The following is a 26379-nucleotide window of genomic DNA, read 5'->3' as shown; positions in this document are numbered from 1 at the left end:
CCGCGTGTCACATTTTTATCTTTTTAAGGTTTTAGAGAGAATGGGTATACCGGAAGGTTTTTTATTGTCTCTTAAAGCGTTTTACGATAATTGCACAAGCAGAATTTTAGTCAATGGTTTTAGGACACAGGAAGTACTTTTAAATTCCGGGGTGAAGCAGGGGTGTCCCTTGTCCCCACTACTTTTTATCTGCGCCCTAGAGCCTCTTTTATGTACAATCCGACGGGACAAGCTGATCCGAGGGATCCCCCTGCCCGGCGGGGGGGGGATCGAGGCCAAAGTAGTGGGGTACATGGACGATGTGGCAATACTTGGAAGGGACACCCTGTCAATCCAGAGAGCATCAAGGCAAATTGAGTTTTATTGCTGCGCCTCGGGTTTTAAGGTAAATTTTAACAAGAGTAGTATTTTAAACATCGGGGACCTGCCATTGTCAGATGTCCCCATCCCTGTGTCCGACTCAGTGCAAATTTTAGGTGTCTCCTTCAACGAGGACAACAGAGGTCTTAATAGTTGGGACTTGGTGGCACAGAAAGTCAATAAGAAAATTTGTATGTGGAGCATGCGGCAGCTGACCATGGAGGGGAGGGTTTTAATCACAAAGTCAGTGATTTTACCCATTTTACTGTATTTAAGCTTGGTGTTTCCCCCTCCTGGCAGAGTTTTTAATAAAATTGTAAAGGCATGCTTCACATTCTTATGGAGCTCCAAGATGGAAAAACTCAGCAGGGAAATCGTAATGAAGCCGAAGGAGATGGGAGGAAAAGATTTCCCTGATTTTAAAGCCTTTTTATATACGAAGTATTTTAGTATGTGTATTGGTGCTCTTTTTAAAAATCACTATTGGTCTTATTTTTTACGATACAACACTGGCTATTTTATGAGGAGGAATGGATGGTTCCGCACGGTTTTAAATTCCCCTTATTCTTTTAACTTGCCCCGTGAGTATAAGATTTTAGAAAAAATAGTGATTTTATATAATTTTACTGGCAAAAGTGCGCAAATTTTAATGAACAGTAAAGGCATTTTAAAAACCATAAAAGAAAGTGGTTTTTATGTACAAGTCAGTAATTTTAACGAAAAAAAGAGTAAAGAGACCTGGATGATGGTTAACCACTATATTTTTAATTCACAGAAAGATCTGGCCTGGAGCTGCGTCCATGACTGTCTTCCATGCCGGGCATTCCAGCATCGTAGAGGTTTGACCAACACTGCCGCATGCCCAAGACCCGGATGCCCAGGAGAAGAAACAACACTACATCTTATATGGACTTGTTTTATGGCAAAGAAAGTATGGACTAAGATATCACCGCTTATGATAAAGATCACCGGACTTAAGAAACTGACATTGGATGCCGTTTTATATGGATGCCTGGAATGCCCCACACAGACTCAAAGAATTATGGCATGGAAGATGGTCAACTCGGTCAAAGCAGCTCTGTGGAAAACCAGAAACATTTTAGTTTTTAAACATGAAGTTTTATCTGTGAAGGACATTTTATCAATTACTCTTAATGAGATGCACCAATACTTTTTAGTAGACAAGAAAAATTTTCCTGTTTTAGCGAGAAAATGGCTTTTAGCAGAATGGAGCTCCATAATTTGATGCCACCAAGGGCCCTTTTATGTGATTTTTAATTTGTTTTGTATTTTAACATGTATTATACGTAGACAAATGTTTTAAATGGTATGTTTTAATGTGTTATTAATATGTTTTAATGTACTATTGATAAGCATTTTTAAAGCGTCTATGTAAATATATGTTGTGCAAATAAAAACACCCCCCCTTGTGGAGGGTTTGTCAACTTAAAAAATCTGTTCTTATCAGTTTAATATCTGATACGTCCCCTATCTGGGGACCATATATTAAATGGATTTTTAGAACAGGGAGCTGGAAAAAGAGCTTGCTCTGTCCACTCCACGCATTGACCTGGTATTGCAGTACCTCCAGGACCGGTGCACCCCCTTTCCTACAGCAGTTTCCAAAAGCAGAAAAACAAAACTGACGAGCAAGAGGTGCAGCGCAGCTGTGGCGGCTGCTGCTACCACCACCCAAGCACTTTGATTGACACTCAGCCCGTCTGCTCGCAACATTGTATCCACTGAGCAGCTGCGTCTGCCAGAGTGTGCACAGCACAGGTACAACTGGAAGCAAAACAACACACACACCAGTTCATATGGCAGCCGCACTCTATAGTTCGTACCTACCGCTGCGCTAATAGCCAAGTTGGAAACATCGGGCAGGCACAGCGTATCCTGGCAGCCTGCGTCTGTATGCTTCACGTATTCGGGTCATGGGTGTATGTGCAGGGGGCCCGGAGCCCCAGGGGGCCCATAAAGTCTCTCTTCCCCACATTGTAAACCAATGCTATCAATGAAGCTTTATAGTTTGGGGGCCCAGTTCCAGACTTTGTACTCGGGCCCCGCAGCTTCAAGTTACACCTCCAGATCAGGATAATGCTAGGCCATTCCAACCAGCCTGTGTGTGTGACCTGCAGTCGCTGGTAGTCGAAAAGCGGCCGGCCCCGGATGCGCGCTTCAGAGTGGACAGACAGCAGCGGACCCCCAATCACACAGGCCCAAGGCTTGCTATGTAGCACGGAATACCTCATTGGACTGCAGCACTCCACGCGGGCTGAGATACACGCTCCACGTGGGATGGGCAGTATTCGTCCATGAAGATCCAGGCCAACGTTTAGAGATGGAGCAACACTCGGGGAGCAAAGAACTCCAACGAACGGACGTCTACTTTACAAGGATGTATTGCTTTATTCAATGCATGGACACAGAAACAGTTCAACCGCTCGATTACAGACCGCAGTCAATACAGTAAAGAAAGAAATGTGTCTGTTTAATGTAAACTTGCATGGAGCTCGTTTGTCAGCCACTGACTGACTGAATGCTGAAACGTGGTCTAACGTTACATGCACCACCAGGGATAAGGCCTTGCCTATAAGCATTCCCCAGCTGGCAAAAACGGAACCTCCCTGCCTATTCCTCACCATGGAAGAACGGAACCTACCTTTTTTTAAAAAAAAGAAAGCCACAGCAGCAGCCAACTAGATTTTGGTAGGCCGCTGTCTCCCCCTTGTGTGCTGCATAAAAAATGCACTCCACTAAAAATAACAATGATCCACGAAATAGAGCGTATGGAGAGAACGAGGCTTCTAGATGAGCCGTCAGGCTATGATAAATTGTATCACACCTGGGCGATATGGATAGATGCCCGGAGCTCACCCCTATTTACCAAGTGGTTACAGACAGGGACATGTGAGTAACACGTTTAAACCACAATTGTAAAGAGAAACAACAATTCCGGAGCCCGCCCCCCCCCCCCCCTTTTTGTTTTATTTTCTCTTTCTCCCGTGTCATAGATACCTACCCTCCCTTACCACTCCCCCCCCCCTTACCCTCCCCTCATTCCCCTGTTTGTAGACCTTATAAAATATCACAGACAAACATGATATAGTTCAACTCGAAATTGATTTATTAAGTTTCATTGTCAAAGTTATTTTTACATTGCTTTGAGATAAGGCAAAAGTTTCCCCCCCTCCATGAAACCAATAAAACCTATATTGAATAAAATAAAAATGATGCAGTTACCGGTAGTTCTGCAGCTTCTTGGTGGAAATAAAGACCATCTCCCGTCTCCCAGCTGCAGCAGAGACTGACTGAAATGGCTGCCAAGCCCGGTATTAATGCTTCTAAATTGATGACATCACAAAGGAGTGACATCGTCAGCCTTCCAAACACCTGGCTCAATTGCATACAGTATGTATGTATGTATGCATGTATGTGAGTCTATCTATCTATCTATCTATCTATCTATCTATCTATCTATCTATCTATCTATCTATCTTTATTAATTATGTAGAATATAGATATGGATTATTTCTAATTTACAGATTTTGTAGATATAGATTAAAGATAGATTTAAGATTGTATGTGTGTGTGTATATGTGTGTATGTGTGTGTGTGTGTGTGTGTGTGTGTGTGTGTGTGTATGTATGTATGTATGTATGTATGTATGTATATATATATATATAATGTATATATGTAAAAAAAATATAAAATCTGTAGGTATGTATGTATGTATGGCGGGCGGGCAAAAAAGGCCTGCTGTATGTTTTTAAGTTCTTCGGATGACCATGCCGCTCTAATATTCTCCTTACTAGGGTCTACTAATGCTGGCCCAGGGGAAGGCAATAAAGCCCTATGGGGCCGAAGCCAATTTCCCTTATTTTAGGTAAAAAGTTTCCATCCGTCCCTACTCGAAATGCGGCTGGCCGAAGAGATCCCTCCAACCGACCGGCCGACGCACCTTCAGAGACAAACTAGTGCTTGCTTCTAGTGTCATCGCCGGCTTAACCCTCGTTTGTAGGGAGCTGACGAGTCCTGCAGCAGCAGGCTCTGCAAGCCTAGGATGCGTGAGCACGGTGCAAGAGGAAGGACTGAGGGTGTGAGGCTGGGCGCGGTTGAGAAGGCGTGGGGCGGGGCTATGGAAAGTTTTAATAGCTCTCCCAGCTGCCTGGGTGCATTGTGGGTGCGCCCAGAGTGCTGGCTGAGCGTGTTGCCTCAAGCCTTGGAAGTGGAGTTGGGCGGACCGGGCTACAGGTGAAACCCATTTCGGGTTATCGCTTCTCGGCCTTTTGGCTAAGACCAAGTGTACCTGGTACAGGAAGTCTTAGCCGGAAGGTAACTCGGGTACCCCTCTCCTTTGCCTGGCGGGATCGCCCACTTCGGTGGGCTTCACCCGCCTGCTGCTATTAGGGAGAGGGATTAGTCCCAGGGTAAACGAGTCGCGATCCCCCTGCCTCTTCTGGTCCCCGGGCCAGAGGAGGGCGCTTCTACCTAGGCGTCACAAAGCGGTTTTGTGACACCAAACTACAAAATGGGTGAAAACCCAACAGAAATACCGGCTTATGCGCGGATAAAGAACACCGTACGTGTCTCTTTTACGGAAAGTGCGGATACACGTGGCCTGAGGTATGTGGTCGAGGACGTGCTACAAGGAGTGTTTAATGTACAAAAACGTGAGATTCTAGCGATCCAAGACTACCCCAAGCGACGGATCTATGACGTCACCCTAACTGAGACGGGCATCTTTCGAGACCTGGTTGCAGGCATACCGAGCAAAAAAGATCCGAAGCTTGCGGGTGTCTTGCTGGTCGAGCACGTCCTCGACATAACCAAACTCGTGGTGATTAAGATGTATTCACCCTACATTGACGTTAAAGAGGTTGAGGATTTCCTCCTACGCTATTTTAAATCCGTCAGATGTATGGGAAAGATAATGAACGAGTTTGGCATCTGGACCTCGAAGTGGCGTTTCCAGGCCACGTGTGTAAGTGACCCCAGTAAGCCGGGGGGAGTGATCTTGCCGCCAGCGCGTTTTAAATTGGGCAAAGTGAATGGCGACCTGTACTTTGCGGGAATGCCCGACTTCTGCAGGATTTGTTCACAATACGGTCACCATAAGGATTCCTGTGCGAGCACCTGTAAGAAGTGTGGGGGCACGGATCACGAAACTAGTCAATGTCAGAAAGGGAAAGGATGTTATTTTTGCGGCAGTGTTGGTCACCTCTACACGTTTTGCCCCCACAGAGCACAGAAGACGGAGCAGCAAGGGCGACCCGGACCCAAAGAGCAGCCAGGGCAGCCAGATGACCAAGCAGCACCCCCCCAGGGAGAGGAACCTGAGGAGATGGAGGTCTCCAGTGGACCCCCCCAGAGTGGTAAGGAGCAGCGGAGCATCAAAAGGAGGGTGAGTGACCGGCGGACAGGCTCTCCCTCCCGGGAAACCGGTAGAGGTAGTAGAGCCGGGGAAGCCGGTCCAGGCCCTCCGAAGATGCCCGCTCAAGCGGTGCCCGAGGTGGAGGACCCAGGGGGCACAGCGGCCGCAACGCAGAAACGGCGGAAAGGCTCAGGAGGCAAGCTTTATTCGGAGGTGGTGCAGGGGGGAACCCCGGAGATCCCGGCGAAGTCGGAGGACCCGGGGGAAGTACCCCCTGCTGTGTCATCCCAGAAGGCCCCTCCCCCTCCCGGCCAGGAGGGGGCGCGGGGTGCCACCTCCGAGGGCACAGAAACGCAAGTGAGCCAAGTACCCACCCCGGCGGAGGGGACAGAAATAAGCACGGGAGCCGGCCTGCTGGCCCCCTTGGAGTTTCCGGAAGGAATAGAATCGGTATGGGATCTAACGCAAATCCCTCTCTCGGGCACCGTCGGGGGTCCACTAAGTGGAGTGGGTTCCTCTCCAGCATCGCCGTTCTCGATAGATTCGGATGCGGGGGGGTGTGAGAATGCTAGCGAGGTCTTTGGCTTGCCTGGAGACTTTTGAAGACCCACGTATATCCTAGTCTCCAATGGCTGCTCTGTCGGGACTCACTTTTAATGTCAGAAGTATCGAGAGCCACGTGAGGAGGGTCGCCCTCTTCAACTACCTGACTATCTTTGCTGCCTCCGTATTTTTCCTGCAGGAGTGCGGCATCCCGCATAGAGCAAACTACAAAAAATACCAAGATGACTGGGTACATGGACCGTCGGTCTGGTCCGGCTCTAACGAGACCAGATCGGCGGGGGTCGCCATTCTTTTTAAGGGTAACGTTTTAATTGACGTTATTAATGAAATTTTACCAGGCAGAGTTTTATTGGTCAAAGCTTTTATCAATGGTATAAAGTGGCAGTTTTTAAACTTTTATGGATCAGCGGATAAGAAAGAGCGAGCAGAGATGCTAGAGATTTTACCCCTTTTTATTAATGATTCTGACCCCCTGATTTTAGCAGGGGATTTTAATTGTATTTTAAAGGGGGAACGCCGGCTTTCTAGCTCAGTGAGCAGAAATTATGATAAGACCTCTTCAATGTTAAAAAATCTGATTTTAGACGCCAAGCTCACTGATGCTTTTAAGAAATGCAATCCCAACGCATCAGAGGAAGCCGGCGTCACCTGGAGCAACAAGATCTGCAGCTCCAGGATAGATTTTATGTTCTGTTCTTATCAAGTACTGCCTTTTAGATGTGATTCTTTTACCAACATTTTCTCTGACCATAAGCTTTTATATTTTAAAGTTGATACCGTTTTAAAGAGGAAATCCGGTAAAAATGCCTGGAAGTTTAACGTGTCCCTTTTAGAAGATCCGCAGGTTTTATCCGATTTTATCACTTTTTATAAAGACTGCAGGCGAGTGAAAGATCCCAACACTCCCACCAGCCAGTGGTGGGAGAAGATGAAGCAAAAAATTAAAAACTTTTTTATCAAGGTTGGGATCGCCAAGGCTAAAGAAAAGCGGACATTTTATTCCAACCTGAACACTCGCCTGCAAACCCTGTATAAGTTCCGTGAACATGATATAGAGGTGGACCACGAGATCATCGAGGTGAAGAAAGAGATCGCCCGGTGCCTGGAGCAGAGGGGAAAAGAAATAATCTTCCGCTCTAAAGTACAACATCTGGAGGAAAATGAAACCTGCTCCAGGTACTTCTTCAAGAAGATAAGAGACAAGCGCACAGTCCTCGATGATCTCGGTGGCACCAAGGACATACAGGGTATTTTAAAGAAAGTGTATGAGTTTTATGCGGATCTTTTTAATACTAAACCTGTTGACAGTGATTTTATGAATGACTCGTTGAAGGAGATCACTGACGTTTTAGATCCTGGTTCTCGTGAGATTTTATCAAGGGACATCACAGAACAGGAGATTTTAGAGACTATTAAGAGTTTTAAACCAGGTAAGGTGCCTGGGCCCGATGGTATACCCATTGAGTTTTATGTCACCTTTTTTGGTATTTTTAAGGATGACCTCTTCTCCCTTTTTATTGAAGTTTTTATGTCTAAAGCCCTCCCGGGGTCCTGGAAGAAGGGTGACGTGTCTCTCCTATACAAAAAAGGAGACAAGACCGATATTAAAAACTGGAGACCGATCACCCTTCTGAACAGTGACTACAAAATAATGGCCAAAATATGTGCGAACAGACTAAAGACCGTAGTAAGCAAAATTGTACACCCCAACCAGGTCTGTGGGGTGCCCGGGAGGGCAATATGGGAGAATCTTAACCTGATCAAAGATGTTATTAGTGACACAAAATCAAGACAAGGTCAAATGGCTATTTTAACAATAGACTTCGAGAAAGCCTTTGACCGCGTGTCACATTTTTATCTTTTTAAGGTTTTAGAGAGAATGGGTATACCGGAAGGTTTTTTATTGTCTCTTAAAGCGTTTTACGATAATTGCACAAGCAGAATTTTAGTCAATGGTTTTAGGACACAGGAAGTACTTTTAAATTCCGGGGTGAAGCAGGGGTGTCCCTTGTCCCCACTACTTTTTATCTGCGCCCTAGAGCCTCTTTTATGTACAATCCGACGGGACAAGCTGATCCGAGGGATCCCCCTGCCCGGCGGGGGGGGGATCGAGGCCAAAGTAGTGGGGTACATGGACGATGTGGCAATACTTGGAAGGGACACCCTGTCAATCCAGAGAGCATCAAGGCAAATTGAGTTTTATTGCTGCGCCTCGGGTTTTAAGGTAAATTTTAACAAGAGTAGTATTTTAAACATCGGGGACCTGCCATTCTCAGATGTCCCCATCCCTGTGTCCGACTCAGTGCAAATTTTAGGTGTCTCCTTCAACGAGGACAACAGAGGTCTTAATAGTTGGGACTTGGTGGCACAGAAAGTCAATAAGAAAATTTGTATGTGGAGCATGCGGCAGCTGACCATGGAGGGGAGGGTTTTAATCACAAAGTCAGTGATTTTACCCATTTTACTGTATTTAAAGGAGATGTCCCGCGCCGAAACGGGTTTTTTTTTTTTTAACCCCCCCCCCCCGTTCGGCGCGAGACAACCCCGATGCAGGGGTTAAAAAAACCACCCGCACAGCGCTTACCTGAATCCCGGCGGTCCGGTGACTTCAATACTTACCGCTGAAGATGGCCGCCGGGATCTTCTACCTTCGTGGACCGCAGCTCTTCTGTGCGGTCCACTGCCGATTCCAGCCTCCTGATTGGCTGGAATCGGCACGTGACGGGGCGGAGCTACACGGAGCCCCTCTCTGGCACGAGCGGCTCCATAGAAGAAAGCTGAAGACCCGGACTGCGCAAGCGCGGCTAATTTGGCCATCGGAGGCCAAAAATTAGTCGGCTCCATGGAGACGAGGACGCCAGCAACGGAGCAGGTAAGTATAAAACTTTTTATAACTTCTGTATGGCTCATAATTAATGCACAATGTACATTACAAAGTGCATTATTATGGCCATACAGAAGTGTATAGACCCACTTGCTGCCTCGGGACATCTCCTTTAAGCTCGGTGTTTCCCCCTCCTGGCAGAGTTTTTAATAAAATTGTAAAGGCATGCTTCACATTCTTATGGAGCTCCAAGATGGAAAAACTCAGCAGGGAAATCGTAATGAAGCCGAAGGAGATGGGAGGAAAAGATTTCCCTGATTTTAAAGCCTTTTTATATACGAAGTATTTTAGTATGTGTATTGGTGCTCTTTTTAAAAATCACTATTGGTCTTATTTTTTACGATACAACACTGGCTATTTTATGAGGAGGAATGGATGGTTCCACACGGTTTTAAATTCCCCTTATTCTTTTAACTTGCCCCGTGAGTATAAGATTTTAGAAAAAATAGTGATTTTATATAATTTTACTGGCAAAAGTGCGCAAATTTTAATGAACAGTAAAGGCATTTTAAAAACCATAAAAGAAAGTGGTTTTTATGTACAAGTCAGTAATTTTAACGAAAAAAAGAGTAAAGAGACCTGGATGATGGTTAACCACTATATTTTTAATTCACAGAAAGATCTGGCCTGGAGCTGCGTCCATGACTGTCTTCCATGCCGGGCATTCCAGCATCGTAGAGGTTTGACCAACACTGCCGCATGCCCAAGACCCGGATGCCCAGGAGAAGAAACAACACTACATCTTATATGGACTTGTTTTATGGCAAAGAAAGTATGGACTAAGATATCACCGCTTATGATAAAGATCACCGGACTTAAGAAACTGACATTGGATGCCGTTTTATATGGATGCCTGGAATGCCCCACACAGACTCAAAGAATTATGGCATGGAAGATGGTCAACTCGGTCAAAGCAGCTCTGTGGAAAACCAGAAACATTTTAGTTTTTAAACATGAAGTTTTATCTGTGAAGGACATTTTATCAATTACTCTTAATGAGATGCACCAATACTTTTTAGTAGACAAGAAAAATTTTCCTGTTTTAGCGAGAAAATGGCTTTTAGCAGAATGGAGCTCCATAATTTGATGCCACCAAGGGCCCTTTTATGTGATTTTTAATTTGTTTTGTATTTTAACATGTATTATACGTAGACAAATGTTTTAAATGGTATGTTTTAATGTGTTATTAATATGTTTTAATGTACTATTGATAAGCATTTTTAAAGCGTCTATGTAAATATATGTTGTGCAAATAAAAACACCCCCCCTTGTGGAGGGTTTGTCAACTTAAAAAAAAAAAAATCTGTTCTTATCAGTTTAATATCTGATACGTCCCCTATCTGGGGACCATATATTAAATGGATTTTTAGAACAGGGAGCTGGAAAAAGAGCTTGCTCTGTCCACTCCACGCATTGACCTGGTATTGCAGTACCTCCAGGACCGGTGCACCCCCTTTCCTACAGCAGTTTCCAAAAGCAGAAAAACAAAACTGACGAGCAAGAGGTGCAGCGCAGCTGTGGCGGCTGCTGCTACCACCACCCAAGCACTTTGATTGACACTCAGCCCGTCTGCTCGCAACATTGTATCCACTGAGCAGCTGCGTCTGCCAGAGTGTGCACAGCACAGGTACAACTGGAAGCAAAACAACACACACACCAGTTCATATGGCAGCCGCACTCTATAGTTCGTACCTACCGCTGCGCTAATAGCCAAGTTGGAAACATCGGGCAGGCACAGCGTATCCTGGCAGCCTGCGTCTGTATGCTTCACGTATTCGGGTCATGGGTGTATGTGCAGGGGGCCCGGAGCCCCAGGGGGCCCATAAAGTCTCTCTTCCCCACATTGTAAACCAATGCTATCAATGAAGCTTTATAGTTTGGGGGCCCAGTTCCAGACTTTGTACTCGGGCCCCGCAGCTTCAAGTTACACCTCCAGATCAGGATAATGCTAGGCCATTCCAACCAGCCTGTGTGTGTGACCTGCAGTCGCTGGTAGTCGAAAAGCGGCCGGCCCCGGATGCGCGCTTCAGAGTGGACAGACAGCAGCGGACCCCCAATCACACAGGCCCAAGGCTTGCTATGTAGCACGGAATACCTCATTGGACTGCAGCACTCCACGCGGGCTGAGATACACGCTCCACGTGGGATGGGCAGTATTCGTCCATGAAGATCCAGGCCAACGTTTAGAGATGGAGCAACACTCGGGGAGCAAAGAACTCCAACGAACGGACGTCTACTTTACAAGGATGTATTGCTTTATTCAATGCATGGACACAGAAACAGTTCAACCGCTCGATTACAGACCGCAGTCAATACAGTAAAGAAAGAAATGTGTCTGTTTAATGTAAACTTGCATGGAGCTCGTTTGTCAGCCACTGACTGACTGAATGCTGAAACGTGGTCTAACGTTACATGCACCACCAGGGATAAGGCCTTGCCTATAAGCATTCCCCAGCTGGCAAAAACGGAACCTCCCTGCCTATTCCTCACCATGGAAGAACGGAACCTACCTTTTTTTAAAAAAAAGAAAGCCACAGCAGCAGCCAACTAGATTTTGGTAGGCCGCTGTCTCCCCCTTGTGTGCTGCATAAAAAATGCACTCCACTAAAAATAACAATGATCCACGAAATAGAGCGTATGGAGAGAACGAGGCTTCTAGATGAGCCGTCAGGCTATGATAAATTGTATCACACCTGGGCGATATGGATAGATGCCCGGAGCTCACCCCTATTTACCAAGTGGTTACAGACAGGGACATGTGAGTAACACGTTTAAACCACAATTGTAAAGAGAAACAACAATTCCGGAGCCCGCCCCCCCCCCCTTTTTGTTTTATTTTCTCTTTCTCCCGTGTCATAGATACCTACCCTCCCTTACCACTCCCCCCCCCCCCCTTACCCTCCCCTCATTCCCCTGTTTGTAGACCTTATAAAATATCACAGACAAACATGATATAGTTCAACTCGAAATTGATTTATTAAGTTTCATTGTCAAAGTTATTTTTACATTGCTTTGAGATAAGGCAAAAGTTTCCCCCCCTCCATGAAACCAATAAAACCTATATTGAATAAAATAAAAATGATGCAGTTACCGGTAGTTCTGCAGCTTCTTGGTGGAAATAAAGACCATCTCCCGTCTCCCAGCTGCAGCAGAGACTGACTGAAATGGCTGCCAAGCCCGGTATTAATGCTTCTAAATTGATGACATCACAAAGGAGTGACATCGTCAGCCTTCCAAACACCTGGCTCAATTGCATACAGTATGTATGTATGTATGCATGTATGTGAGTCTATCTATCTATCTATCTATCTATCTATCTATCTATCTATCTATCTTTATTAATTATGTAGAATATAGATATGGATTATTTCTAATTTACAGATTTTGTAGATATAGATTAAAGATAGATTTAAGATTGTATGTGTGTGTGTATATGTGTGTATGTGTGTGTGTGTGTGTGTGTGTGTGTGTGTGTGTGTGTGTGTATGTATGTATGTATATATATATATAATGTATATATGTAAAAAAAATATAAAATCTGTAGGTATGTATGTATGTATGGCGGGCGGGCAAAAAAGGCCTGCTGTATGTTTTTAAGTTCTTCGGATGACCATGCCGCTCTAATATTCTCCTTACTAGGGTCTACTAATGCTGGCCCAGGGGAAGGCAATAAAGCCCTATGGGGCCGAAGCCAATTTCCCTTATTTTAGGTAAAAAGTTTCCATCCGTCCCTACTCGAAATGCGGCTGGCCGAAGAGATCCCTCCAACCGACCGGCCGACGCACCTTCAGAGACAAACTAGTGCTTGCTTCTAGTGTCATCGCCGGCTTAACCCTCGTTTGTAGGGAGCTGACGAGTCCTGCAGCAGCAGGCTCTGCAAGCCTAGGATGCGTGAGCACGGTGCAAGAGGAAGGACTGAGGGTGTGAGGCTGGGCGCGGTTGAGAAGGCGTGGGGCGGGGCTATGGAAAGTTTTAATAGCTCTCCCAGCTGCCTGGGTGCATTGTGGGTGCGCCCAGGTGCTGGCTGAGCGTGTTGCCTCAAGCCTTGGAAGTGGAGTTGGGCGGACCGGGCTACAGGTGAAACCCATTTCGGGTTATCGCTTCTCGGCCTTTTGGCTAAGATCAAGTGTACCTGGTACAGGCGGTCTTAGTCAGAAGGTAACTCGGGTACCCCTCTCCTCTGCCTGGCGGGATCGCCCACTCCGGTGGGCTTCACCCGCCTGCTGCTATCGGGGAGAGGGATTAGTCCCAGGGTAAACGAGTCGCGATCCCCCTGCCTCTTCTGGTCTCCGGGCCAGAGGAGGGCGCTATATTTTGTGGTGTCACAAAGCGTTTTGTGACGTACCTTCCATTCCAACATGGGCGAAAGCCCACAAGAAATACCGGCATATGCGCGGATTAAGAACACAGTACGTGTCTCTTTTACGAATAGTGCGGATACACGTGGCCTGAGGTATGTGGTTGAGGACGTGCTACAAGGAGTATTTAATGTGCAAAAAAGAGAGATTCTAGCGATCCAAGACTACCCCAAGCGACGGATCTATGACGTTACCCTAACAGAAACTGGCATATTTCGAGATCTGGTGGCGGCCATTCCAGAAAAGAAAGATCCGAAGCTTGAGGGGGTCTTGCTGGTCGAGCACGTCCTCGACATAACTAAACTCGTGGTGATTAAGATGTATTCTCCTTACATTGACGTGAAAGAGGTTGAGGCTTTCCTATCACGATATTTTAAATCCGTCAGATGTATGGGAAAAATTATGAACGAGTTTGGCATCTGGACCTCAAAGTGGCGTTTCCAGGCCACGTGTATAAGTGACCCCAGTTGGCCGGGGGGAGTGATCTTACCGCCCGCGCGTTTTAAATTGGGCAAAGTGAATGGCGACCTGTACTTTGCGGGAATGCCCGACTTCTGCAGGGTTTGTTCAACATACGGTCACCAAAAAGAAAACTGTGCGAGTACTTGCAAGAAATGTGGGGGCACTGATCACGAGACAAGCGAGTGCAAAAAAGGCAAAGGTTGTTATTTCTGCGGCAGTGTTGGTCACCTCTACACGTTTTGCCCCCACAGAGCACAGAAGACGGAGCAGCAAGGGCGACCCGGACCGAAGGAGCAGCCAGGGCAGCCAGATGACCGGAATGCACCCCCCCAGGGAGAGGAACCTGAGGAGATGGAGGTCTCCAGTGGACCCCCCCAGACCGGTAAGGAGCAGCGGAGCATAAAGAGGAGGGTGAGTGACCGGCGGACAGGCTCTCCCTCCCGGGAAACCGGTGGAGGTGGTAGAGCCGGGGAAGCCGGTCCAGGCCCTCCCAAGATGCCCGCTCAAGCGGTGCCTGAGGTGGAGGACCCAGGGGGCACGGCGGCAGCAAAACAAAAAAGGCGGAAAGGCTCAGGAGGCAGGCTCTATTCGGAGGTGGTGCAGGGGGGAACCCCGGAGATCCCGACGAAGTCGGAGGACCCGGGGAAAGTACCCCCTGCGGAGTCATCGCAGAAGGCCCCTCCCCCTCCCTGCCAGGAGGGGGCGCGGGGTGCCACCTCCGAGAGCACAGAGACATGTGAGAGCCGAGTACCCACCCCGGCGGAGGGGACAGATATGAGCATGGGAGCTGGCCTGCTAGCCCCCTTGGAGTTCCCAGAAGGAATCGAGTCAGTATGGGACTTTACACAAATCCCTCTCTCGGGCACCGTAGGGGGTCCACTAAGCGAGGTAGGTTCTTCTCCAGCATCGACATTCACGATGGACTCGGATGCGGGGGGGTGTGAGAGTGTCAGCGAGGTCTTTGGCTTGCCCGGGGACTTCTGAGCAGAGACCCACACATTTCCTAGTCCCCCATGGCTGCTCTATCGGGACTCACGTTTAACGTCAGAAGTATCGAGAGCCACGTGAGGAGGGTCGCCCTCTTCAACTACCTGACGATTTTCGCTGCCTCCGTCTTTTTCCTGCAGGAGTGCGGGATCCCGCATAGAGCCCAGTACAAAAAATACCAAGAGGACTGGGTACATGGACCGTCGGTCTGGTCCGGCTCTAACGAGACCAGATCGGCGGGGGTCGCCATTCTTTTTAAAGGAAACGTTTTAATTGATGTTATTAACGAAATTTTACCAGGCAGAATTTTATTGGTCAAAGCTTTTATTAACGGAGTAAAGTGGCAGTTTTTAAATTTTTATGGTGCAACAGATAAGAACACCCGAGCAGAAATGTTAGAGATTTTACCCCTTTTTTTAAACGATTCAGATCCTCTGATTTTAGCGGGAGATTTTAATTGTATTTTAAAGGGGGAACGCCGGCTTTCAAGCTCAGTGAGCAGAAACTACGACAAAACCTCAGCCTTGCTAAAAAACATCATTTCAGACGCCAAGCTCACTGATGCTTACAAAAAATGCAACCCCAACGCATCAGAGGAAGCCGGCGTTACCTGGAGCAACAGACTGTGCAGCTCCAGGATCGATTTTATGTTCTGCTCTTACCAAGTACTGCCTTTTAGATGTGACCTTTTTACCAATGTTTTCTCGGATCATAAGCTTTTATATTTTAAAGTTGATTCAGTTTTAAAGAGAAAATCCGGTAAGAATGCCTGGAAGTTTAACGTGTCCCTTTTAGAAGATCCGCAGGTTTTATCTGATTTTATCACTTTTTATAAAGACTGCAGGCGAGTAAAAGATCCCAACACTCCCACCAGCCAGTGGTGGGAGAAGATGAAACTGAAAATAAAAACATTTTTTATTAAGGTTGGGATCGCTAAAGCTAAAGCAAAACGTACATTTTATTCTAATCTGAATACTCGCCTGCAGACCCTGTATAAGTTCAGAGAACATGACATAGAGGTGGACCACGAGATCATCGAGGTGAAGAAAGAGATCGCCCGGTGCCTGGAGCAGAGGGGAAAGGAGATAATCTTCCGTTCAAAAGTGCAACACCTGGAGGAGAACGAGACCTGCTCCAGGTACTTCTTCAAGAAGATAAGAGACAAGCGGACAGTCCTCGATGATCTCGATGGCACCAAGGACATACAGGGTATTTTAAAGAAAGTGTATGGTTTTTATGCGGATCTTTTTAATACTAAACCTGTTGACATTGATTTTATGAATGACTCGTTGAAGGAGATTACCGACGTTTTAGATCCTGGTTCTCGTGAGATTTTACTAAGGGACATCACAGAACAGGAGATTTTAGACACTATTAAAAGTTTTAAACCAGGTAAGGTGCCTGGGCCCGATGGTATACCCATAGAGTTTTATGTCACCTTTTTTGGTATTTTTAAGGATGACCTTTTCTCCCTTTTTACTGAGGTTTTTATGTCTAAAGCCCTCCCGGGGTCCTGGAAGAAGGGTGACGTGTCTCTTTTATACAAGAAAGGAGACAAGACGGACATCAAGAACTGGAGACCGATCACCCTTCTGAACAGTGACTACAAAATAATGGCCAAAATATGTGCAAACCGCCTCAAGACCGTAATAAGCAAAGTTGTACACCCCAACCAGGTCTGTGGGGTGCCCGGGAGGGCAATATGGGAGAATCTTAACCTGATCAAAGATTGTATTAGCGACACAAAATCAAGAAGCGGAAAAATGGCAATTTTAACTATCGACTTTGAAAAAGCCTTTGACCGCGTGTCGCATTTTTATCTTTTTAAGGTTTTAGAGAGAATGGGTATACCGGAAGGTTTTTTATTGTCTTTAAAAGCATTTTACAACAACTGCACGAGTAGAATTTTAGTCAACGGTTTTAGGACACAGGAAGTGCTTTTAGACTCCGGGGTGAAGCAGGGGTGTCCCTTGTCCCCACTACTTTTTATATGCGCACTAGAGCCTCTTTTATGCACCATACGGCGGGACAAGCAGATCCGTGGGATCCCCCTGCCCGGCGGCGGGGGGATCGAGGCTAAAGTAGTGGGGTACATGGACGATGTGGCAATCCTCGGAAGGGACACCCTGTCGATCCAGAAGGCTATTAGACAAATTGAGTTTTATTGCTGCGCCTCGGGTTTTAAAGTCAATTTTAACAAAAGTAGTGTTTTAAACATCGGGGACCTGCCATTGTCAGATGTCCCCATTCCTGTGTCCGACTCGGTGCAGATTTTAGGAGTCTCCTTCAACGAGGATAACAGAGGTCTTAACAGCTGGGACTTGGTGGCACAAAAGATAAACAAGAAAATCTGTATGTGGAGCATGCGGCAGCTGACCATGGAGGGGAAGGTTTTAATCACCAAATCTGTGATTTTACCTATTTTATTGTACCTCAGTTTAGTGTTTCCCCCTCCTGGCAGAGTTTTTAATAAAATTGTTAAAGCATGCTTCACATTTTTATGGAGCTCCAAGATGGAGAAACTAAGCAGGGAAATCGTGATGAAGCCGAAGGAGATGGGAGGAAAAGATTTCCCTGATTTTAAAGCCTTTTTATATACGAAGTATTTTAGTTTGTGTATTGGTGCTCTTTTTAAAAACCACTATTGGTCCTATTTTATCCGGTATAACACAGGCTATTTTATGAGGAGGAACAATTGGTTCAAGACGGTTTTAAATTCCCCTTACTCTTTTAATCTACCCGGAGAATACAAGATTTTAGAGAAAATAGCGATTTTATATGATTTTACTGGCAAAAGCCCACAAGTTTTAATGAATAGTAAAGTCATTTTAAAGGATATTAAGAAAAGTGGTTTTTATGTTCAAGTAAGTAATTTTAACGAAAGACAAAGCAAGGAAACTTGGACAATGGTTAATTATTATATTTTTAATTCACAGAAAGATCTGGCCTGGAGCTGCGTCCATGACTGTCTTCCATGCCGGGCATTCCAGCATCGTAGAGGTTTGACCAGCACTGCCGCGTGCCCAAGACCAGGATGTGCAGGAGAAGAAACAACGACCCACCTGATGTGGACCTGCTACACAACAAAGAGAGTATGGACAAAGATATTGCCGCTACTGATTAAAATAACAGGACTTAAGAGACTAACATTGGATGCCGTCCTGTATGGATGCTTGGAATGCCCCACACGGACTCAGGAAATTATGGCATGGAAGATGGTCAATTCGGTCAAAGCAGCTCTGTGGAAATCCAGAAACATTTTAGTTTTTAAACATGAAATTTTAACTGTGAAGGACATTTTAGCCATTACTCTTAATGAGATGCACCAGTACTTTTTAGTGGATAAGAAAAATTTCCCGATTTTAGCGAGAAAATGGCTTTTATCAGAATGGAGCTCCATAATATGATGCCACCAAGGGCCCTTTTATGTGATATTAACTTGTTCTGTATTTTTAACATGTATTTTATGTAGACGAATGTTTTAAATGGTATGTTTTAATGTGTTGTTTAATATGTTTTAATGTACTGTTTTTAACAATTGCAAAACGTCTATGTAAATATGTGTTGGACAAATAAAAACGCCCCCCATATGGAGGGCTTGTCAACTTAAAAAAAAAAAATCTGTTCTTATCAGTTTAATATCTGATACGTCCCCTATCTGGGGACCATATATTAAATGGATTTTTAGAACAGGGAGCTGGAAAAAGAGCTTGCTCTGTCCACTCCACGCATTGACCTGGTATTGCAGTACCTCCAGGACCGGTGCACCCCCTTTCCTACAGCAGTTTCCAAAAGCAGAAAAACAAAACTGACGAGCAAGAGGTGCAGCGCAGCTGTGGCGGCTGCTGCTACCACCACCCAAGCACTTTGATTGACACTCAGCCCGTCTGCTCGCAACATTGTATCCACTGAGCAGCTGCGTCTGCCAGAGTGTGCACAGCACAGGTACAACTGGAAGCAAAACAACACACACACCAGTTCATATGGCAGCCGCACTCTATAGTTCGTACCTACCGCTGCGCTAATAGCCAAGTTGGAAACATCGGGCAGGCACAGCGTATCCTGGCAGCCTGCGTCTGTATGCTTCACGTATTCGGGTCATGGGTGTATGTGCAGGGGGCCCGGAGCCCCAGGGGGCCCATAAAGTCTCTCTTCCCCACATTGTAAACCAATGCTATCAATGAAGCTTTATAGTTTGGGGGCCCAGTTCCAGACTTTGTACTCGGGCCCCGCAGCTTCAAGTTACACCTCCAGATCAGGATAATGCTAGGCCATTCCAACCAGCCTGTGTGTGTGACCTGCAGTCGCTGGTAGTCGAAAAGCGGCCGGCCCCGGATGCGCGCTTCAGAGTGGACAGACAGCAGCGGACCCCCAATCACACAGGCCCAAGGCTTGCTATGTAGCACGGAATACCTCATTGGACTGCAGCACTCCACGCGGGCTGAGATACACGCTCCACGTGGGATGGGCAGTATTCGTCCATGAAGATCCAGGCCAACGTTTAGAGATGGAGCAACACTCGGGGAGCAAAGAACTCCAACGAACGGACGTCTACTTTACAAGGATGTATTGCTTTATTCAATGCATGGACACAGAAACAGTTCAACCGCTCGATTACAGACCGCAGTCAATACAGTAAAGAAAGAAATGTGTCTGTTTAATGTAAACTTGCATGGAGCTCGTTTGTCAGCCACTGACTGACTGAATGCTGAAACGTGGTCTAACGTTACATGCACCACCAGGGATAAGGCCTTGCCTATAAGCATTCCCCAGCTGGCAAAAACGGAACCTCCCTGCCTATTCCTCACCATGGAAGAACGGAACCTACCTTTTTTTAAAAAAAAGAAAGCCACAGCAGCAGCCAACTAGATTTTGGTAGGCCGCTGTCTCCCCCTTGTGTGCTGCATAAAAAATGCACTCCACTAAAAATAACAATGATCCACGAAATAGAGCGTATGGAGAGAACGAGGCTTCTAGATGAGCCGTCAGGCTATGATAAATTGTATCACACCTGGGCGATATGGATAGATGCCCGGAGCTCACCCCTATTTACCAAGTGGTTACAGACAGGGACATGTGAGTAACACGTTTAAACCACAATTGTAAAGAGAAACAACAATTCCGGAGCCCGCCCCCCCCCCCCCTTTTTGTTTTATTTTCTCTTTCTCCCGTGTCATAGATACCTACCCTCCCTTACCACTCCCCCCCCCCTTACCCTCCCCTCATTCCCCTGTTTGTAGACCTTATAAAATATCACAGACAAACATGATATAGTTCAACTCGAAATTGATTTATTAAGTTTCATTGTCAAAGTTATTTTTACATTGCTTTGAGATAAGGCAAAAGTTTCCCCCCCTCCATGAAACCAATAAAACCTATATTGAATAAAATAAAAATGATGCAGTTACCGGTAGTTCTGCAGCTTCTTGGTGGAAATAAAGACCATCTCCCGTCTCCCAGCTGCAGCAGAGACTGACTGAAATGGCTGCCAAGCCCGGTATTAATGCTTCTAAATTGATGACATCACAAAGGAGTGACATCGTCAGCCTTCCAAACACCTGGCTCAATTGCATACAGTATGTATGTATGTATGCATGTATGTGAGTCTATCTATCTATCTATCTATCTATCTATCTATCTTTATTAATTATGTAGAATATAGATATGGATTATTTCTAATTTACAGATTTTGTAGATATAGATTAAAGATAGATTTAAGATTGTATGTGTGTGTGTATATGTGTGTATGTGTGTGTGTGTATGTATGTATGTATGTATGTATGTATATATATATATATATATAATGTATATATGTAAAAAAAATATAAAATCTGTAGGTATGTATGTATGTATGGCGGGCGGGCAAAAAAGGCCTGCTGTATGTTTTTAAGTTCTTCGGATGACCATGCCGCTCTAATATTCTCCTTACTAGGGTCTACTAATGCTGGCCCAGGGGAAGGCAATAAAGCCCTATGGGGCCGAAGCCAATTTCCCTTATTTTAGGTAAAAAGTTTCCATCCGTCCCTACTCGAAATGCGGCTGGCCGAAGAGATCCCTCCAACCGACCGGCCGACGCACCTTCAGAGACAAACTAGTGCTTGCTTCTAGTGTCATCGCCGGCTTAACCCTCGTTTGTAGGGAGCTGACGAGTCCTGCAGCAGCAGGCTCTGCAAGCCTAGGATGCGTGAGCACGGTGCAAGAGGAAGGACTGAGGGTGTGAGGCTGGGCGCGGTTGAGAAGGCGTGGGGCGGGGCTATGGAAAGTTTTAATAGCTCTCCCAGCTGCCTGGGTGCATTGTGGGTGCGCCCAGAGTGCTGGCTGAGCGTGTTGCCTCAAGCCTTGGAAGTGGAGTTGGGCGGACCGGGCTACAGGTGAAACCCATTTCGGGTTATCGCTTCTCGGCCTTTTGGCAAAGATCAAGTGTAAAGCTTGGTCTGAGCTGTGGGCCGTGGGTGTGCTGGGGTTCACCCAGTGAGAAGGATCACTTTATCTGTGGTGTTACACCGACAGTTACCTTGCAGGATGTACGGCATCAAGAACACGATCCGGTTTGAGGTGGAGTCCAAGAGCAGCCTAAAGAACAACCTGGTTTACATCGTCCGGGACGTACTGTTGGAAAAAGGTGATGTACCTGTGGAGGAGATTTATAGTGTCCAGGACTTTCCCCGTCAGGGGCAATACGATGTCACTTTTTGTGATGAAGGGGCATGCTTAAACGTGTTTGAATGGCTGCGAACCCAGAGAGACACTGAGCTCCTTAACGGGGTTAAAATAACCCCCCTGTTTGGCTTGCAGGAGAGGCTGGTGACTGTGCACGTGTTTAACCCTTACACGGATGTGGGCCTCCTTTTCAGTTTCCTTGAGCAGTATTGCGACCACGTACGAGGTGGTGAAAAACAGAAGAATATCCTAGGAATATTTAACTGTAAATATAAATTCATGGTGAGACTGAAGAGGAACCCAAGTCGTATCGGGGGAGTGATGCACCCCCCTGCCAATTTTTCCATTGCTGGCTACCGTGGCTACTTACATTATGCGGGACAGCCGACCTATTGCCGGAATTGCGAGCAGTTTGGTCACATTAAAGCGGACTGTACCAAAGGCCTTGTGTGCAGAAACTGCAAGGGTGTTGGGCACCATGCTGGCGACTGCCCTAAGCCAAAGAGGTGCGATCTTTGTGGGTCGTCTGAGCACGTGGTGAAAGATTGCCCGGCGAACGGTGGTTTTGGTGGCTGGCGGCGACCCCCTGAGGAGGGAGCAGCAGCCAGCAAGGCGAGCACGTCTGCAGGTGCGGCTGCTGCAGAACCTCGGCCATCAGCTGCAGCTAATGAGGTGTCTGTCCAGCCTGAGCAGGGAGCTGCTGAGAGAGTTACACCTGTTGTTCCTGTGAGAGCCAAGGCAGTGAGAGCTGCAGCTGCGTCTGTGTCTGCGGCTGCTAAAGCAGGAAAAGAGGAGGAAATTAAGAGGAAAGTGGATACCCAAAAAGTACCTGAGACGCCGCATGTTGGGAGTGCTACTCCGGAAGAGCAGGTGGTTGGGGTTATCAGACAGTTGGAGGAGATCATCGAGGAAGTGGACAGCCCCATTAACCCCTCAGGGAACATTGAGGAGTTTTCCTCCCCTGAGACAGTCCTGAGTAAGAGGGAGGGTGGAGGTGGAGGTGGTGGGCTGAATGACTCCAGTGAGGAGGAGTTTGTGGAGGTGGCTGGAAAGAACACAGCCAAAAAAAGAAGGTGCACAAAAAGTAAAGAGACGCTCATGGAGGTCAGTAACCCTTTCGAGACTTTGGCGCAAGACCTGGAGTGCTCAGGTGAGAGTGGCGAAGACTTATAAAATGAGCCACAAAGTGTCTATATAATCCTGTGTATTTAGTGGTTTAGCCACTTTAAGTGGAAGGCATATAAGTGTATGACATTTGTTAAAAGGTCTTTGCGTGAACTAAGACATTTTTCTGCAAAGGTATAACAATTATGGTTTTGAATATATGTTCCCAGAACGTGCGCGTTTTTAAATCAAAGGCCAGAAGGGCAGCAATTTTTAGTTTTTTGCATCAGAAGAATGCTGATTTATTTTGCTTGCAGGAGTGTGGTATAGACACTGATGTCAGCCCGTCAGAATGGCCTTATGGTGCTGCAGCATGGTCGGGGAGTACATATAATAAAAACGATGGAGTCGGCATACTTATTAACTCCAGAGAGTTGGCGCTACAGAGTAGCGAAATAATTGAGGCTGGAAGATGCATCTCCGCGGTGTTATTATATAGAGGTACGCAATTCCGTGTTATTAATGTGTATGCACCTGCGGAGAAGCATGAGAGGAGCGCTCTATTTAACAAAATAAAGTTTTTCATGCAAGGAAGGACACCTACCGTCCTCATAGGGGACATGAATTGTGACCTCTCAAAAAAATCGTTTGACGTGTCTGCAAAATGTTTATTTGAACTATGCTCTGATTTTCACCTGAGGGATATCCAACAGGCGTGTGGCATATCCCCTCAGCTTAATACATACCATGCGGACAGGGGTGGAGTCCACTCCAAAATTGATTATTGTTTTTTATCAGAGGGTCTATCTGCCACAAGTTATGTTCAAGAGATGGCGCTATTCTCAGATCATGAGTGTCTGTTATGTGGGGTGGAGGTAGGGAACGGTGTTGTGTGGGGGAGGGGAGTCTGGAAGCTGAACCTCAAGCTTCTGGAGGGACAGGACATAAAAAAACAATATGAAAGTCTGTATAGGAGGTGGAGGGACAGAAAGGGGGACTTTGTAAATGTCTTAGATTGGTGGGATTGGGTAAAGGGGAAAACTAAAACCTTTTTCAAGTCGGCAGGATACAAAGTAGCCAGGGAAAGGAAGGCAGAGTACGTGAGGCTTGGCAACAAACTAAGCCTGTTGATAAAATTGCGCGATAACGGAAGAGATGTGCAAGAAGACATCTTGAAAACCAGAAGAGAGATAAATAAGTATCTAGTGGAAAAAGGGAAGAGCATAATGTACCGCGCTAAATTAGACAAGATGCTGCATGATGAGACATGTTCGCGGTTCTTTTTTAAAAAAGTGTTTTCTAAAAAACCTACCTTCGAAGTAATAGAGAGAGAGACAGGAGGGGAGGTGAGGGGGGAGGAGGTGTACGAAGAGGTAGCATCCTTCTATGAGGACTTATATAAGGTAAAATGGAGGGATGAAGTCCTGGAGGATGACGTGTTAACTACACTTGAAAACAAGTTAGGGGAGGCGGACCAAGTGTCCATCACACATGACATCACCGCTAAAGAAGTGTGGGAGGCGGTCCAGAGTATGGCCGCTAATAAAACGCCTGGTATGGATGGGTTACCGATTGAATACTATCGTATGCTGTGGAGTGTGATAGGGAAAGATGTGTGTGAAGTGTGCCAGTACATGTGGGTGAATGTGGATGTAGCTGAAAGTATGCGAGGTGGACTGGTTGTATTAATCCCCAAAAAGGGCAATCTGAAAAATTTAAAAAATTGGCGTCCGATTACGCTTCTTAATGCTGACTATAAAATTTATGCTAAAATCATTGCAAATCGGATGCGTGCGGTAGTAGAGAGTGTGGTGAGCGAGGACCAGTACTGTGCAGTGCCTGGTAGGAGAGTGCATGAGAGTCTGTGTCTGGTGCGGGATTGTCTGGGAGATTGTAAGGAGCGAAAGAAGAGTGTGTATGTGGTGAGCTTGGACTTTGAAAAAGCGTATGATAGGTTGTCGCATGGGTTCTTGTTCCGAGTGTTGGTGTGTATGGGGTTCCCGGGTATGTTTGTAGAGCGAGTGAGGAGTCTGTATGAAAGGATTTATAGTAGTATGTTAGTGAATGGGAAGGTTGGAAGGAGAGTGAATGTGATGTCTGGTGTGCGTCAGGGGTGTCCGCTGTCGGCCGTGGTTTTCATCTGCGCCATGGAGCCGTTACTATGTCTAATAAGACAGGAGAAGATGGTGAGGGGGATCCACATCCCAGGTAGTGACGGCAGAGAGTTAAAGGTGTGTGCGTATATGGATGATGTGTGTGTGATGTGTGAGTCTGAGAGTGCAGTGAGGAGAGTGAAGCTGTTAGTGTCTGTGTTTTGTGGTGCGTCTGCGTTCCGTGTCAACTGGGATAAAAGTGAGTGCAAGGTGTTTGGTGAGACTGGAGTGGATGCAGATATAGGTTTAAATATTGTGTCCGGGCCAATTAAAATTCTAGGCATTAGATTTAATAACAATTTACAGGGGGAAGAGAGCTGGGAGGAGGCAAGACAGAAGGTGGAGAACCGGTTAAATTTTTGGAAATTACGCAACCTGACTATGATAGGCAAAATCGTAATATTAAAGAGCGTAATTTTGCCCATTTTCTTATACGTGGCATTAGTTTTCCCTCCGGGATACATGGGTCAGAGGAGGCTGAACAGGGTCATGTTTCTGTTCTTCTGGGGGTCCAAAATGGAACGTCTGAGGAGGGAGGCAGTGTACAAGAGTTGGGAGAGAGGAGGGATGGGCTTTCCCAATTTAGAGACATACTTTGGATGCAACAGCGTAGTTTTCCTACTAAGCATGTTGCAAAAAACCACCAAAGGGGCGTGCATGATGAGGTATCTAGCAGGGAGATGGTTTGTACGTATGAAATGGTGCGAATACGACTTGAGGAAACCAGTTGCTTTCCAAATCCCTAAGTGGTATGAATGGACGGTGTGTTTTGTGGCGAAGTTTGAGTTGGATGACTGTGAAGTGAATGTACTTAAGAATAAGCGAATGGTTAAACGAATGATTGAGAGTAAGGATGAGGTGTCTGATATTAATTCTGTTAGCAGAGTGAATGTGGAGAGAGTGTGGAAGAAAGTGCGGATGGATGGGATGAGCAATAGGCAGAGTGAGATTGTATGGCAGAGTCTGCATGGCGTGTTACCGGTGCGAGAGTTTCAGCGTGTGAGAGGTTTGGTGAGGAGTGAAAGATGTCCGAGAGAGGGATGCGGTGGATGTGAGAATGTGGTTCATTTATTTTGGAATTGCAGCCATGCACAAAATGTGCTGCGGAGACTTGGTCCGTTATGCAAAGAAATAACAGGAGTTAATTTCATGTCCTTTGAGTTAGTTATGTTTGGTTTGGGTGCGAGAGGCAGTGTGAGAGAGAGACTGTTGTGGCTGTTTATGGCGTGCGTGAAGGAAGTGTTGTGGGATGTAAGGAATGTGTATGTGTTCAAGAGGAAGGATGTAAGTGAGAGGGACAGCGTGCGAATGGTGTTGGGGAAATTATACTTTATTTATTTATGGGACAAAAGAAAGGATGGAGTCGATGCGGAAGGCATATGGAAGGTCAAAAAATGGATACAATTAGTTGATTTGTCATGATTTGTAATGTATTTATGTTGTATAATGTGATGGATTTATTATGTTGTGAAT

The 26379-nt window shown here is 46.2% G+C and overlaps 2 non-coding genes and 1 pseudogene across 2 annotated transcripts; all 3 read left to right on the top strand.

Moving 5' to 3' along the window:
* Positions 1-1777: 1777 nt before the first annotated feature.
* Positions 1778-1967, top strand: LOC136573885 (U2 spliceosomal RNA). Its single transcript, XR_010786100.1, has one exon. It is a non-coding gene; the product is annotated as a U2 spliceosomal RNA (small nuclear RNA).
* Positions 1968-10445: 8478 nt separating this feature from the next.
* Positions 10446-10637, top strand: LOC136573957 (U2 spliceosomal RNA). Its single transcript, XR_010786156.1, has one exon. It is a non-coding gene; the product is annotated as a U2 spliceosomal RNA (small nuclear RNA).
* A 7945-nt stretch (positions 10638-18582) lies between these two features.
* LOC136574067 (U2 spliceosomal RNA) lies at positions 18583-18762 on the top strand (annotated as a pseudogene).
* The last annotated feature ends 7617 nt before the right edge of the window (positions 18763-26379 follow it).

Source organism: Eleutherodactylus coqui, chromosome 7, assembly GCF_035609145.1.
Source record: "Eleutherodactylus coqui strain aEleCoq1 chromosome 7, aEleCoq1.hap1, whole genome shotgun sequence".
Lineage (NCBI taxonomy): Eukaryota > Metazoa > Chordata > Amphibia > Anura > Eleutherodactylidae > Eleutherodactylus > Eleutherodactylus coqui.
The sequence above is the reverse complement of the archived record's forward strand: the minus strand, read 5'-3'. Positions and strand labels throughout refer to the sequence as shown.